The 12,515-nt window shown below is 39.6% G+C and overlaps 1 protein-coding gene across 1 annotated transcript in view; it reads left to right on the top strand.

Annotated features, from left to right (window-relative positions):
- The window catches only part of LOC137239614 (trissin receptor-like), a 79,476-nt gene that overhangs the window by 47,279 nt on the left and 19,682 nt on the right, over positions 1–12,515 (top strand). The gene's annotated exons all lie outside the window — the stretch shown is intronic.

Genomic DNA, 12,515 nt, shown 5'->3' with positions numbered 1-12,515 from the left:
GGCCGACGAGCTAGCACGCAGGGGCTCATCGGAGATGAACGAGGAAATAACCAGTGTCGAAGTAGGCATACCCTTAGCAGTAGCCAAGGGGAATATCCAAAGCTTCTACTTGAAGAAAGCACAAACAAAGTGGAATAACATCACCACCTGTGCAATATCAAAATCCATTTGACCAAACTATGATGGAAAGAGGACGAGAAGTCTTCTGAACAAATCCAAGGCTAACACACGCAAACTGATAGCAGTCTGCACCGGTCATGGGGCAGTAGGTACGCATGCGGAAAAGATGGGCATTCCGTATAACGACTACTGCAGAAGCTGCAAAGATCCAAATGCCAGGGAAACAGTAGAACTCTTTATGTGTAAATGCCCGGATCTAGCTAGAACCCAGCTAAGGTTCCTTGGAACCCCGTTTCTAGAAGACCTCAGAGGGTTATCTGTGATATCAATCCCGAATATTCTTAATTTTATCAACAACTCTGGCTGGTTATAATACATGTGCCGTAACATTCCGTAGGTTTTTAGACGAGTTACATGGCATCAAAACGGCTTTAAATAGCTACTTGGGCGACCAGGGTCGCAGCCATTTCACCTACCTACCTATCATGAATATCTTGTTTTTGGTTGCCACCCTGGAATAAATCGCATGACAAACAAAATAAAACAAAAATATTACTGAAAAAATATGAACAAATTTTATAAGAAAATATATAAAAAATTGCATCCACTGCAATAAAAAATAAAATTAATAAACACTTGAAAGAACGAATGACCATAACGGAGGCACATCCGAAGGCTTTTGATATAGTACAAACAGATACAATCGGACCATTACCGAAATCGATACACGGAAATGAATATGCTGTTACTATTATCTGTGATCTAACTAAATATTTAGTTGCAGTGCCCGTTCAGGCTATTTTTGAGCATTTCATTCTGATTTATGGTTGTATGAAAACAATCATAATGGATTCGGTTCCCATATACAAGAATAGTTTATTTGAGGAATTGTGCAAATTTCTTAAAATTGAGCAAACAACCTCAACACCTTACCAAACTTTAGGCACTCAGTCATAGAACATTTAAATAATATGTGGGTTCTTACATATCTAATGGCAAAGACGATTGGGATGAGTATCTCAAATATTTCTCGTATTGTTACAATACTACAATTTCAACTGTTCACGGATATTGTGCTTTTGAACTCGTGTTCGCAAAAAACCCCCTGACTTACGAATTCTTGCAAGAAAATATAATCAGCCCAATATATAATCATGAGGCTTATGATGAGGAAATTATATACAGGTTACAAATAGCACAACAAAGAGCTAAGAAATTAGTATCTAAAAGAAGCTAAGGAAAAACAAAAAAATAATTATGATAGTCACAGTGAGGAAACAAACATAGGAGATTTAGTATTAGTCAAATATGAAACCGGTCATAAGTTAAATAGTAGATATAAAGGGTCCTACGGAGTAAAAAATATTGATAGGAAACACAATTTTATATTAATCCGCTATAGAGTAGAAAATACCGATAGACAAAATAATTTTAGTTAAATTCCTCATGGAATAGATAATAGCGATAGCACAAATGATATTAAGAATTCGAAAATAATAATTCATAAAAATAGGCTTAACTTACTGTTTGGCCGGGGTGCGTCTGATCCTTGCGAGAGGTGGGCGCACCGGGTCGATCTCAAAGAACGGGTGTGTTTGAAAATAAATAAGAGAATACGAGATTTCTCGTTATAATAGCTGTGATTTTATTGGTAGATATTAAATATACAGGAAATAATATTACCTTTAATAAACGGCAGAGATCGCTGGCGGCAGATGCGTATGGTACGGCTGTTGAAATCCAAGAGGCCGGTTGTATAGAAAGCTACAACCGTTGACCCACAAAATCCTCCGTTTTGGAGGGGAAAGGCACCCACACATCAACCCGACATGCATATGCATGAGTGCTGACAAAAACACACATACACTTGCATGTACATGCATGTGGCGGTGATGGTGTGAGTGGTTATAAATTAAGTCGAGTATTGAGTATCGATTCGCAGAGTTGCATTGGGGGGATCGCAAACAGATGCGGAAAAGTTAGGCATCCTGCCTAAACATGCCGGCCCCTTTGCGATACGCAACATCGTTTTCCGCCAAGGACCTCCGCTGAAACGAGAAAAAAAATGAATATAAGACTTACACACTAAACTTAATCTAGATAAGGAGTTCGCCAGCTTCGCGGGTGACCGGGAGTCCTTCCGACTTGCTCAGCATGCCACCTAAGCTAGGATGAAACGGTAACGGTTATGAACAGATGTAAGTGAATATTTCTTGCCATTGAATTATACATAATTCTTAAATATAGAAATGCAGAACGTAATATATGTATAATCGATGGCCAGTAAGGCTGGACGAAGAGGCCGAGGTCTCCGCTCCAGAAAGCACCATTTTTTTGTTATTCTTTGTTTTTTTTTTTGTTCCAGATGGAGAGGCCGAGGTCTCCGTTCCAGATTTGCCGTTTTTTTTTGGTTGGACGAAGAGGCAGGGGTCTCCGTTCCAGACTCGAGGGTTTGAGGTTTTTCTGGGCTGGACGAAGAGGCCGAGGTCTCCTTTCCAGCGTCTAACTTGTCGTATCGCTCTCAAGGCAACTGTGGCATTTTATGGATGTACCGGGGCGAGCGGCCGTGAGGTTGGTTGGGTGAAGCGGAGGTGTTTATTACAAACGTATGTTAGAATAGATAAATTAAGTGCATATGCGAAGCATATTATTAAATCCAATTTTTACCAAGCAGAGATGCGTTATTTACGTTCACCTAACATAATTTTGCAGATTGGCGATGCGTTTTCCCCGACGCGTTCTATCTGCACGTACCATTGTGCTAAATGTACCATGCAACCCTGTCCTGTATTTATTGGTCAGCTGATAGCTGGTATGGTGAGTTTGTGGCGTGCGAAACTAGGTCACTGGGGCAGTAACACACTAAGCCAGTAGAAACATTTTACTCTTTCCAATTCCGGCATTTTGTCATGTCGGAATTCTTTAATTTCGGGACGCGGATTGGTTTTTTACCGAGCCTTTATAATGACTGTTTGTGATGTTTGTTGTTCAAAACAACAAGTCCTACCCCCCAGCCAAAAAAACATAATAAAAAAACAATTTTTTTGTTTTTTTGTTTTCTTGTTTTTTGAATGAGGGTACAATTAATTTTGAATGAGGTTTCTGCCTTTATTTTTGTGCGTATGTATGTTTTCGGACTGCCCGAGGTGTCAGTAGGGGTCAAAAAGGCCGACCCCGCTTTTATTTCTTTTGCGGGTTTTCGGTACCAGCTTGCATCATTTGATGCATCACTAAAAAAATTTAATGTAAAACTAATGTAAAAAAGAAAAATTAACACATAAACATAAATTGAATTCATTCATCAAATATTGCATGCCAAAATTTTGTTCCATGTATACTCCTCATCCCAAATACTGTACCCGCCACTGACACAAATGCACTTAGTATATACGCACATGAATGCATTCTTAGTGTATACATAAATAATTTTTAACTAATTTAAATTAATTTTGTTTCTAAATTTCTTGGTTTATATACAAATTACAAAATTAATTCTATACTAATATTGGCTGGAATTTGAAATATTATTTGTATCACTCACCTAATTTGTATCGTAATTAACATGTGCAAATAGTTTATATATGTATATGATACTTAAGGCATTAAATTTCATAGCATTTTATGAACAAATGCAATTTGTGTGTTTCGCAGGATTTCACGTTCCATTTCTGCTTTGATTGCGTTTATTAGAGAGATGATGATAGGGCTTAGAAGAGTATTAAAGGACTATATAATGTTGTCATAGCAGAGCAAATAGACTTTGTCCCACACAAACCTAAGTTTCAAAAAAGTTTGATCACAATTTTGCTCTATCCATATTTTACCAACTGATTTATCCACCCATTCCCATTCAATTTGATTTTCATGTAGCGGAACAGTAAGTATCTGCATGAGAGCTTTTTGATACCAAATTTGAGTAATTGAGGATTTACTTCTCAGAGTTGAGGAGGTACAGAAAACTCATCATTTGTTTTAAGGGGCTTGGTATTCCCCCAAATTACAATTGTATACAAAGAGGTTGTTGTTGTAGCGATTAGGACACTCCCCGAAGGCCTTGGGGAGTGTTATCGAGTTGATGGTCCTTTGCCGGATGCAGATCCGGTACGTTCCGGTACCAAGCACGACCATCGCGAAATGATTTGTTATGACCACATGCGCCCTTCTAGACCATCCCGCTCTCCCGCTCCTAGATCCATGAGGAGTTCGGGGTCGTCAGAGCCTCGCATGTTAATGGAACAGGATTTGCCACGAATAGGTGAGGTTGACAATTGGGTTTGGAGAAGCTATGTATTGCGCTGGCATCCTGAGGGGCTGCGCTACACAAACCCCTTGAATCCGGTATTTTAGTCGCCTCTTACGACAGGCATACCTACCGCGGGTATATTCTAGCCCTCTAACCTGCTGGCGGTATACAAAGAGGTCATATTCAGGGTTGTCATTTAGTCCGATAGTTGTCAGAATATGAAGTGAAATCGGTAAATCTTTCTATCTTAAATTCTAAAAACAATTGGTTTTGTAATCTATTCAAATAGCTATTGATCCATAAATACAAATTGAGGATTATCCCAAAAATTCAAAAAACCATGTCTAAATTATTAGGGGGACTCATGAAAGCATATAAACTTATAAGGCGTAAAATTATATCCATTTACACACGCTGTGATATGAACACACCTAGTAATACTCTTGATAAACTTGATTGTTTATCAGCTGTATTATTGCCAAACAAAATTTTTTTGATTATTGTACAAATTAAAAAATGCCAAGATTAAGTGAAAAATCAAAACTAAAACGCCTTTACTTGCTGATATTGGAGATTTCTGGTGAAAATGCCTGCTGTAATGTCTGCAAGGTTGCATTCCTTTGAGTTTACCGCGTTTACACAATGAAATGTGCGCGTAAATTTATACAAATTGTGTAAATGATTTTTCATACAAAATTTGACAGCTCGTTTACGCACTAGATAAATTTATACGTTTACACACTTTATAAGGCATTTATACGGTTACATGAGTCCCCCTATTAACTGTTTTGGTTCTGATTCTGACAAAAATCGAATGAACTTATTGTGAAAATTTCATAAAAATTTGTTGAGAACTTTAAACATCTATACATACCGTCGGCGTAGCATTGTCTACGTTCCCGAAATTTATTCATTGTCCATAGTCTAAAAAAACTCTTCAATTTGGCACACCATATTTCTCATTTTTGATAGTTTTTTCTTGGCCCCGCTGGTTTGCTCTGAATCTGTCCTCTGCGAAGTTGCTAAATTCTCGATTTCAAACTTTTCGACCTTTAACCATTTTTGCCTGAAATTTTACAGACTCTGCTCGCGCGATTGTCGTTCCTGAATCTTGTACTCTAAGGTCTGCGATCAGCTATACCTTGTCAATTTGCTGTTGAATTTTAGAACTTCGGTTTTAAAAACGCTCTTGGACCAACTGATTTCTTTGCTTGTCATAATATTTTTCTTTACAGAGCCAGTAGACCGATAGGGAGATTACCGGTTATCACTTTTGTGGCTGGTCTTGATAAGGTTCAGCGCTACTGTTCGCTCTACAAATTGCGCCTGAATTGCTTAATAACTTCGTTGAGTCTATATTTTCGAAGGAATTTCGAAATAAACTTCTAGCAGTGTATACTTAAGTCTATCAACTCTTTTGTGGTTATCATAACCTGGATCAGTCTGCGTGCTTCATCTTTTCTGTGGTTTAATGAAAGCAAGCCTTCTTTGGTTTGGTATAGGGGGTTGCGAATATATTAAAGAACTCTATTTAGCATTAGATTTCGAACCTTTGCCCGTAGGCGGTCAGTATTTCAGTCTTATGGCGTGCGAGCCCAGCAGAAACTACGTATTGAGCCCTTTGCTTTGGTATTAAACTTCAATCATTTGAAACCATATATTATGGTGTTGCTCAGGTATCATTAGTAGAGATCTCTTGCTGTGTTATACGGTTAGTTGAATGACAGCTGACGCTTGGTAAGAGAAGTTCCACTTGAAAGCTATAGAGGTCTGTTGGTATAGTACATAAAATAACGGCTAATTGCTTAGATAATATATTATAACTATATAATTCCAGATAAGACTGACCTCGCCTTGTATAACTCTTCTAAAGATCGATGAAAGCCTACCCTGAGGATATTTTTAGCGAATTGATAATTCAACCTCGTCAATTTGGATACACATGCATCCTGGAGATGTTGCGTCGCATCGCATGTACTCTTTGGGCAGTAGTCTGTCAAAACACGAATAACTAGAAAAGAATGATGTTAAGGGAACCCAACGAGATAGATCTGTAACCAGAAGGGCATCCTTACACTGCTAAAGTTAACTTCAGACCAGCGTTTGTTCAGCCCACTCGAAGTACATCTCTTATGAAGCAGGCTCGAATCTAGGCAAACCATATCTGCCTATACTATACTTTTATAACTGAATTTCTCACCCCGTTCCTTCGAGGGCATGATGGTGTGGAAGCTAGCAAAGAGAACATAAAGGGTATGGGCTCATAGTTATCTGTTCGAGTGCGTTGTTTGTCATGCTTAAAGTTTCATTTATTAAAATCTTCGGTCCCTGTTGTTGTTGTAGCGATAAAAATACTCTCCGCAGGTTTTGGTAAGTGTTATCGATGTTGATTGTCCTTTGCCAAATATAGATCCGGTACGTTTCTAAGCCCTCTAACCACATCGGTCTCTGGGATCATATTGTCTCAAAATCAGCTGACTCCGAATTTTGCTAACAACGTCGACTTGTTTGTTCTATCTACGCTAACAGGATATTTTCGTTGCTAACAGTTGATGGCAGTGTGGCAATTAGGGTGTAATTCGCCAAATTATTCCCAAACATGCTTTGGAAATTGATTTAATGTCCTTCTGATCTTTTTGGTAACCAATTAAAGGTGTGAATTCCAATTGATTTTTCTTTTTCGAGAATGATCTCTAAATAATTTATACGTAGAGAATTAATTACATATATATATAGTTGTTTATTTGCACATGTTTTTTCATCACCCTCACACTCAAATATATCTCAATATACGTTCACAAATATATGCCAAACGCACATATTAACAGTCACTCATTAAATCAACACACAAGTTCACGGTTGCTTCTGTGTAAAAAATTGAAGTTTTAAAAGTAATAACTATATTATATTTATATTTTATATTATAATATATATACCTAAGCAAATTTATAAATATTTAGTACTTTACTTTTAAAATGTATGCGAAATTAAAACTTAAATACATATTTATTTCCTTAAAAGAACAAAAAAAAATAAATGTCGCATATACGTAAATCCATCAATCAACCAATCCACCAGTCAACCTTCACCACGTACATTCTATATTTGACTTATCTTGTTTGGTTGATTTTCCGACAGGGTAGATAAATGGTGTATATTGGAACGATTTTCCGTTATCCCTTGTCAAATTTGGTTATGAGACAAACCGGTTTCGGCGTTGTGCCATCGTCAGTGTCAATTTTCGTTCTGATCTGTTGTTGTCGTTTGTCCTGTATTTATAGTTCGTAGGTATATGAGCAGGTATTGTCAAATTGATGCTTGTGTATATTTAGTTATGTGTATGTGCTGTGTGTTCATTCAGAACCGAGGGTGGTTTACTAATCGATTTGTGTGGCTGACTGGGGTAGGTAGAAATCTGTGATTTTAGTCGTTTGACCTTCTTTGTCGGTTTTTTGTTTTGGTGTGTTAATTGTTTTGTGTTTATTTGTTGTTGTGTGTTTGTCTGTTGTACCTGTGTGATTAAGTTGTTTCCTGTAAACAAGTTTTAAAGGCTCGAATATTGTGTCAGAAATTGTGTTTATCTGTTCGTTTATTATTCTACCGTCGAATGTTTTCTGTTTGTAGATTTCCATGTTTTCGAGTACGCTGAGACGTCGGTCCTTTTCCTGTATGTGAAGAACCCTAACTGTTTTATTGATGTTTGCTGGGGAACATTCATTCTCGACCATGTGATTCGCGAAGTTAGACTCGGGTATAATGTTTGGATTCCGTGGTTTTTTGTTTACTATATATATACACATATTATATAAATATATATGTATTTAAATTAATGTTAATTAAGTAATTAGAATTTGAAAAATTTGCTGAATATAAAATGAAATTCTTGAAAAATTTTAAATGTCTTTGTCTGCCCTGTTTCAAAATGTCTCCGGTAAAAGAAATCCCTTTTATTTTTTCCGTGAATTGTAGTAGACATGTATCTTTGGGAGTCTATTAGTAGCGATAATAAATTTGGAAATGCCAGTAATTCATTTGCTGCTAAATATTTCGAGAATTGATAGTCGTTGTTTTGGTCGTTCTTTCAGATATTGTTTGAAGAATGCCGTACGTTAGAATTTTATTCAAAAATGCACTATCTCAAATTTGTTGCCAAACCTCCCAATAGGAGCATGAGTGCAATGCATTTTGTCGTAGGAAAAGTTAATGGAAAGCACTCCGAGATGCAGCGTTCCTCAATCTAACTCTAATATAGGGCGGTTTTTGGGGTGATACGACCCTCGGCAGCCGCAATGAACTGGCAAAAAGAAGACTAAAAGAAAATGGCTTATTGCCTTAGAACTTCATATTCCGGCCTTTACTTGGACAGAAGAGTTCAACTTTTGGGCGATCCTGCTAAACAAGGAGTATTCACCCGTTTATTCAGAAATTTCGGAAAGCTCTTGTCCGTTTAAGTCTTCATGGAAGTGTTCCAGGTGAACCGTTAATTTCCAAATATAACCTTTTCCCCAAATTCTTTAATATAGACGAAGGTTCCGAACAATCATTTAACATACTCAATGAGTGCATTTCGTTATGGTATCTCCACTAGTTACCAATGATATATATTTTTTTTTGCTTTACGTGAATCATTTACTGGTCGAGTTTTTTGACGTTGAACGATGAATTTTGATTTGGCTTAGGATGTGTATGTTCATATGTTTACGAAGGTCCACGATTCCATGGTTTCCGCACTTTTCATAAACCCTCTTGTGACCGAATCATGGACTTCACTAAGCAAAGTTCTTTAAAACGATGTTAACCCATATTTAGAATATGGCTGTCCCTACTCATTCAGTAAAAAATTCTGTTGGCCTCGAGCTTTTGGTCGAGTGCATTTATGTTCTCTAGCAGACAGTGGATATGCGTTAGGGTTCTGGTCTCCTCGCTCGCGGGAGCGAGTGACTGTGGGTTAGATTTTTGGAAATTAAAAGAGATAATGGGCTGAAAGCCTTTAGGTTCTGTGGCAGATCGGTTCGCCCTTCTGCGGTAGGCTTTTCCGGTGTCTTCCTTATGGGATAATGAGTGAGTGGTATGGTTTCTGGTGTCCTCGCTCGGGGTGAGCGAGTGAATTTGGGTTTGCTTCTGTAAACAATTAAAATTAAGTGTTTTGTGGCAGATGGGGGATCTGCATTAGGGTGTTGGTTGGCCTCGTTTCGGGTGAACGAGAGCTGGGTTTTGAAATTTTGAAAATTTTAAAGTAGAATGGCCCGAGCGCCTTTGTTTTCTGTGGCAGATAACCGATCTGCATTAGGGTTGTTGGTTGGCCTCGTTCTGGGTGAACGAGAGCTGGGCTTCATTGTTTTTGAAAGTAGGGATATGGAGGAACGGAGGGATTGTTAGGAGGAGTTCTTAGCCTTCTCGCAATCCGTCTCTTCCGTTGGAAGAAAGATCAGTTTGACCAAAGGTCGTCTGACTTGACCCTTCTCGGTTTTGAGGTCGACTACGCGTACTCCGTCATCTTCGCCGGGGTGTACGTTGACAACTCGACCCAACCTCCATTCGTTGGGAGATAAGTTGTCCTCTTTGAGGACAGCGAGATGTCCCACTTTTATATTTTGTCTGGGATGCTTCCACTTCACTCGTTTTTGAAGTTCGGATAGATATTCGGTTTTCCATCGCTTGCAGAAAGTGTGATGGAGGGCTTTGAGTTTCTGCCACCGATTGATCATCGAGGCAGGGCTCTCACTAGCATCCGGCTCTGGCGGAGCCAGTAGATGGCTGCCAGTGAGGAAATGGCCTGGGGTAAGTGAACCTAGGTCCGTTTGGTCATTGGATGACGGGCTGAGTGGCCGCGAGTCCAGGTAGGCCTCGATGCGGCACAAGAGTGTATGGAATTCCTCGAAGGCGAATTTGTGTGGTGAGGCTATCTTTTTGAAGTGGCTTTTGAAGCTTTTCACTCCAGCCTCCCACAGCCCTCCCATATGGGGAGCGCCCGTAGGAATGAACTGCCAAGTGAGTGATTGGTGGCTGTACCTCGAGGCAGCATTGTCTCGGGCTTGTGAAATGAAAGTTTTGAATTCCGATCATAGGGATCGTGAAGCTCCGAAAAAGTTTGTCCCGTTGTCGGTGTAGACGTTTTTGGGACATCCGCGTTTAGATATAAAACGGGCAAAAGCCGCAAGAAATGATGGGGTGCTGAGGTCAGTAGTGGTCTCCAGATGAATCGCTCGTGTGGAAAAACACACGAATAGGCAGGCATAGCCTTTGGATAGTTGACACCCTCTACCGCGGTAACTTTTGATTTCGAAGGGTCCGGCGAAGTCGACTCCAGTATTCGTGAATGCACGGCTGAATGTCGTGCGTTCGCGAGGGAGAATACCCATAAGTTGGGTTTGAGCACGCTTTCGGTGTATAGTGCAAACTTTGCAATTATGAATGGTTGCCCTAATCATGGTTTTGATGTTAGGTATCCAGTATTGGGTGGTTTTCCCCATGCAGACTTTGTTGATGAAACATTAAGACTGACAGGCGGGATAGCCTGCAGTTGTATGGGAGGAGGATTGGGTGGCGTTCATTAAAAGCTAAGTCCTTTGACGCCCCGAGTCGCCCTCCTACCCGAATTATGCCATGTTGGTCTAGGAAGGGATTAAGTGAGAGTATTGCACTTTTCCCTTCAATTGGTTTTCCGGCCTTTAAATCTTTATATTCGGAACGGTAATGTTGTTTCTGATATATTTTAATTAAAAGTCGTGGAGTGGCCTTAACTTCGTCAGGGGAGATTAAATGCGACATGACATGGAATGAATTTTTTGTTTCGGGGTGAGTTCTTCGTCTTAATTGACGTAGAACCTCTTGTCTGCCAGACCAAGTCTGGGAATGCCTGCATAGTCATTGCGTTGATATGGCTGGATGGAAGATTCCCAATGAGTTTCGCTAGAACTAGAACGGGTGTAGTCAGGCTGAAGCAGGGATCCACTGGTGAACGTAATTCGATGTTGGATGCTTCTTTCACCTGAGCTGACACCGCATTTGTGATGCCTGAAACCTGGGCATACATTTTCCTCGCTGGCAAATTGACTCTGCGTTTCAGTCTTTCAGTTATAAAGGAACATTCAGACCCAGAATCAATTAATTCCCGCGCGGAGAAGTCGGTACCATTATGGTGAATGTGTACGCGAGCAGTTCCTAATAGCACACCTGTGCTGGAATTGGCATGGCAGGATTGGACATTCTGGTTCATAGAGGAAGGTGGTTGTCCCTTTTCCGTGCCTGTGCCGAAGCTGATGGGGTATTATCCGCATCTTTGAAAGGATTGCGCACCGCCGGTTGCTGAAGTGTGTCCGCATGCAGGAGAGTGTGGTGACGAGAGTGGCATTTGGAACAGTTGTACGAACTGGTGCACCTCGTCACTGTGTGTCCTGGGGATAAACAGTTCAGACAGCCATTTGTGGATTTAACGAATTTAATCTTTTCTACCGGGGTTAAATCGCAAAAGCGTGAACAGTTGCGTAATCTGTGCTCCGTAGATTTGCACATTTTACACATAGATTTTGTTGGTTGCTTGGATACTTTTGTTTAAAAAGTACCAAGTCTTTTCGTAGGGATATCTGTCGATTGTCGCAACGTATTTGATTTTTGCACTTTAGAAGTGGCATTCCCTGTAAAACCAGACACGGTTTCAAGTGTCTGAAAACGATTTGACAAGAATTTGTCCATATCCTCCCACCTGGATATGTCCGTTTTGTGGTCAATGCTCTGCTCCCATAGAGCCAACGTATTTTCAGGTAATTTTGTCGAACATAAATAAGTAATAATCGCATCCCAATTTGAAACATCAATCTGATGGGTTTTAAGGATGCTAAACAGTTATTTATGTCGCGCTGTAAGGTTTTGATTGAGCTGCCGCACTCGCTATCTATCCTTTTTAGATTAAACAAAATTTGTAGTTGTGAGTTTACGAGAATCCGTTTATTCTCGTATCTCTCACATAGGTTTTTCCAGGCTGTTTTGAAGCCTTCATTTGTCAAAGGACATTTTTTGACAATGTCCTTTGCCTCACCTTGAGTTTTTTGGTTAAGGTGGAACAACTTTTCTACCGGGCTTAAGCGACTGTTATTTTTATAGATGGCCGTGAACAGGTCACAAAACGTTGGCCAAGATAGGTAGTCGCCCT

Source organism: Eurosta solidaginis, chromosome 2 (genome assembly GCF_040869045.1).
Source record: "Eurosta solidaginis isolate ZX-2024a chromosome 2, ASM4086904v1, whole genome shotgun sequence".
Lineage (NCBI taxonomy): Eukaryota > Metazoa > Arthropoda > Insecta > Diptera > Tephritidae > Eurosta > Eurosta solidaginis.
The sequence above is the reverse complement of the archived record's forward strand: the minus strand, read 5'-3'. Positions and strand labels throughout refer to the sequence as shown.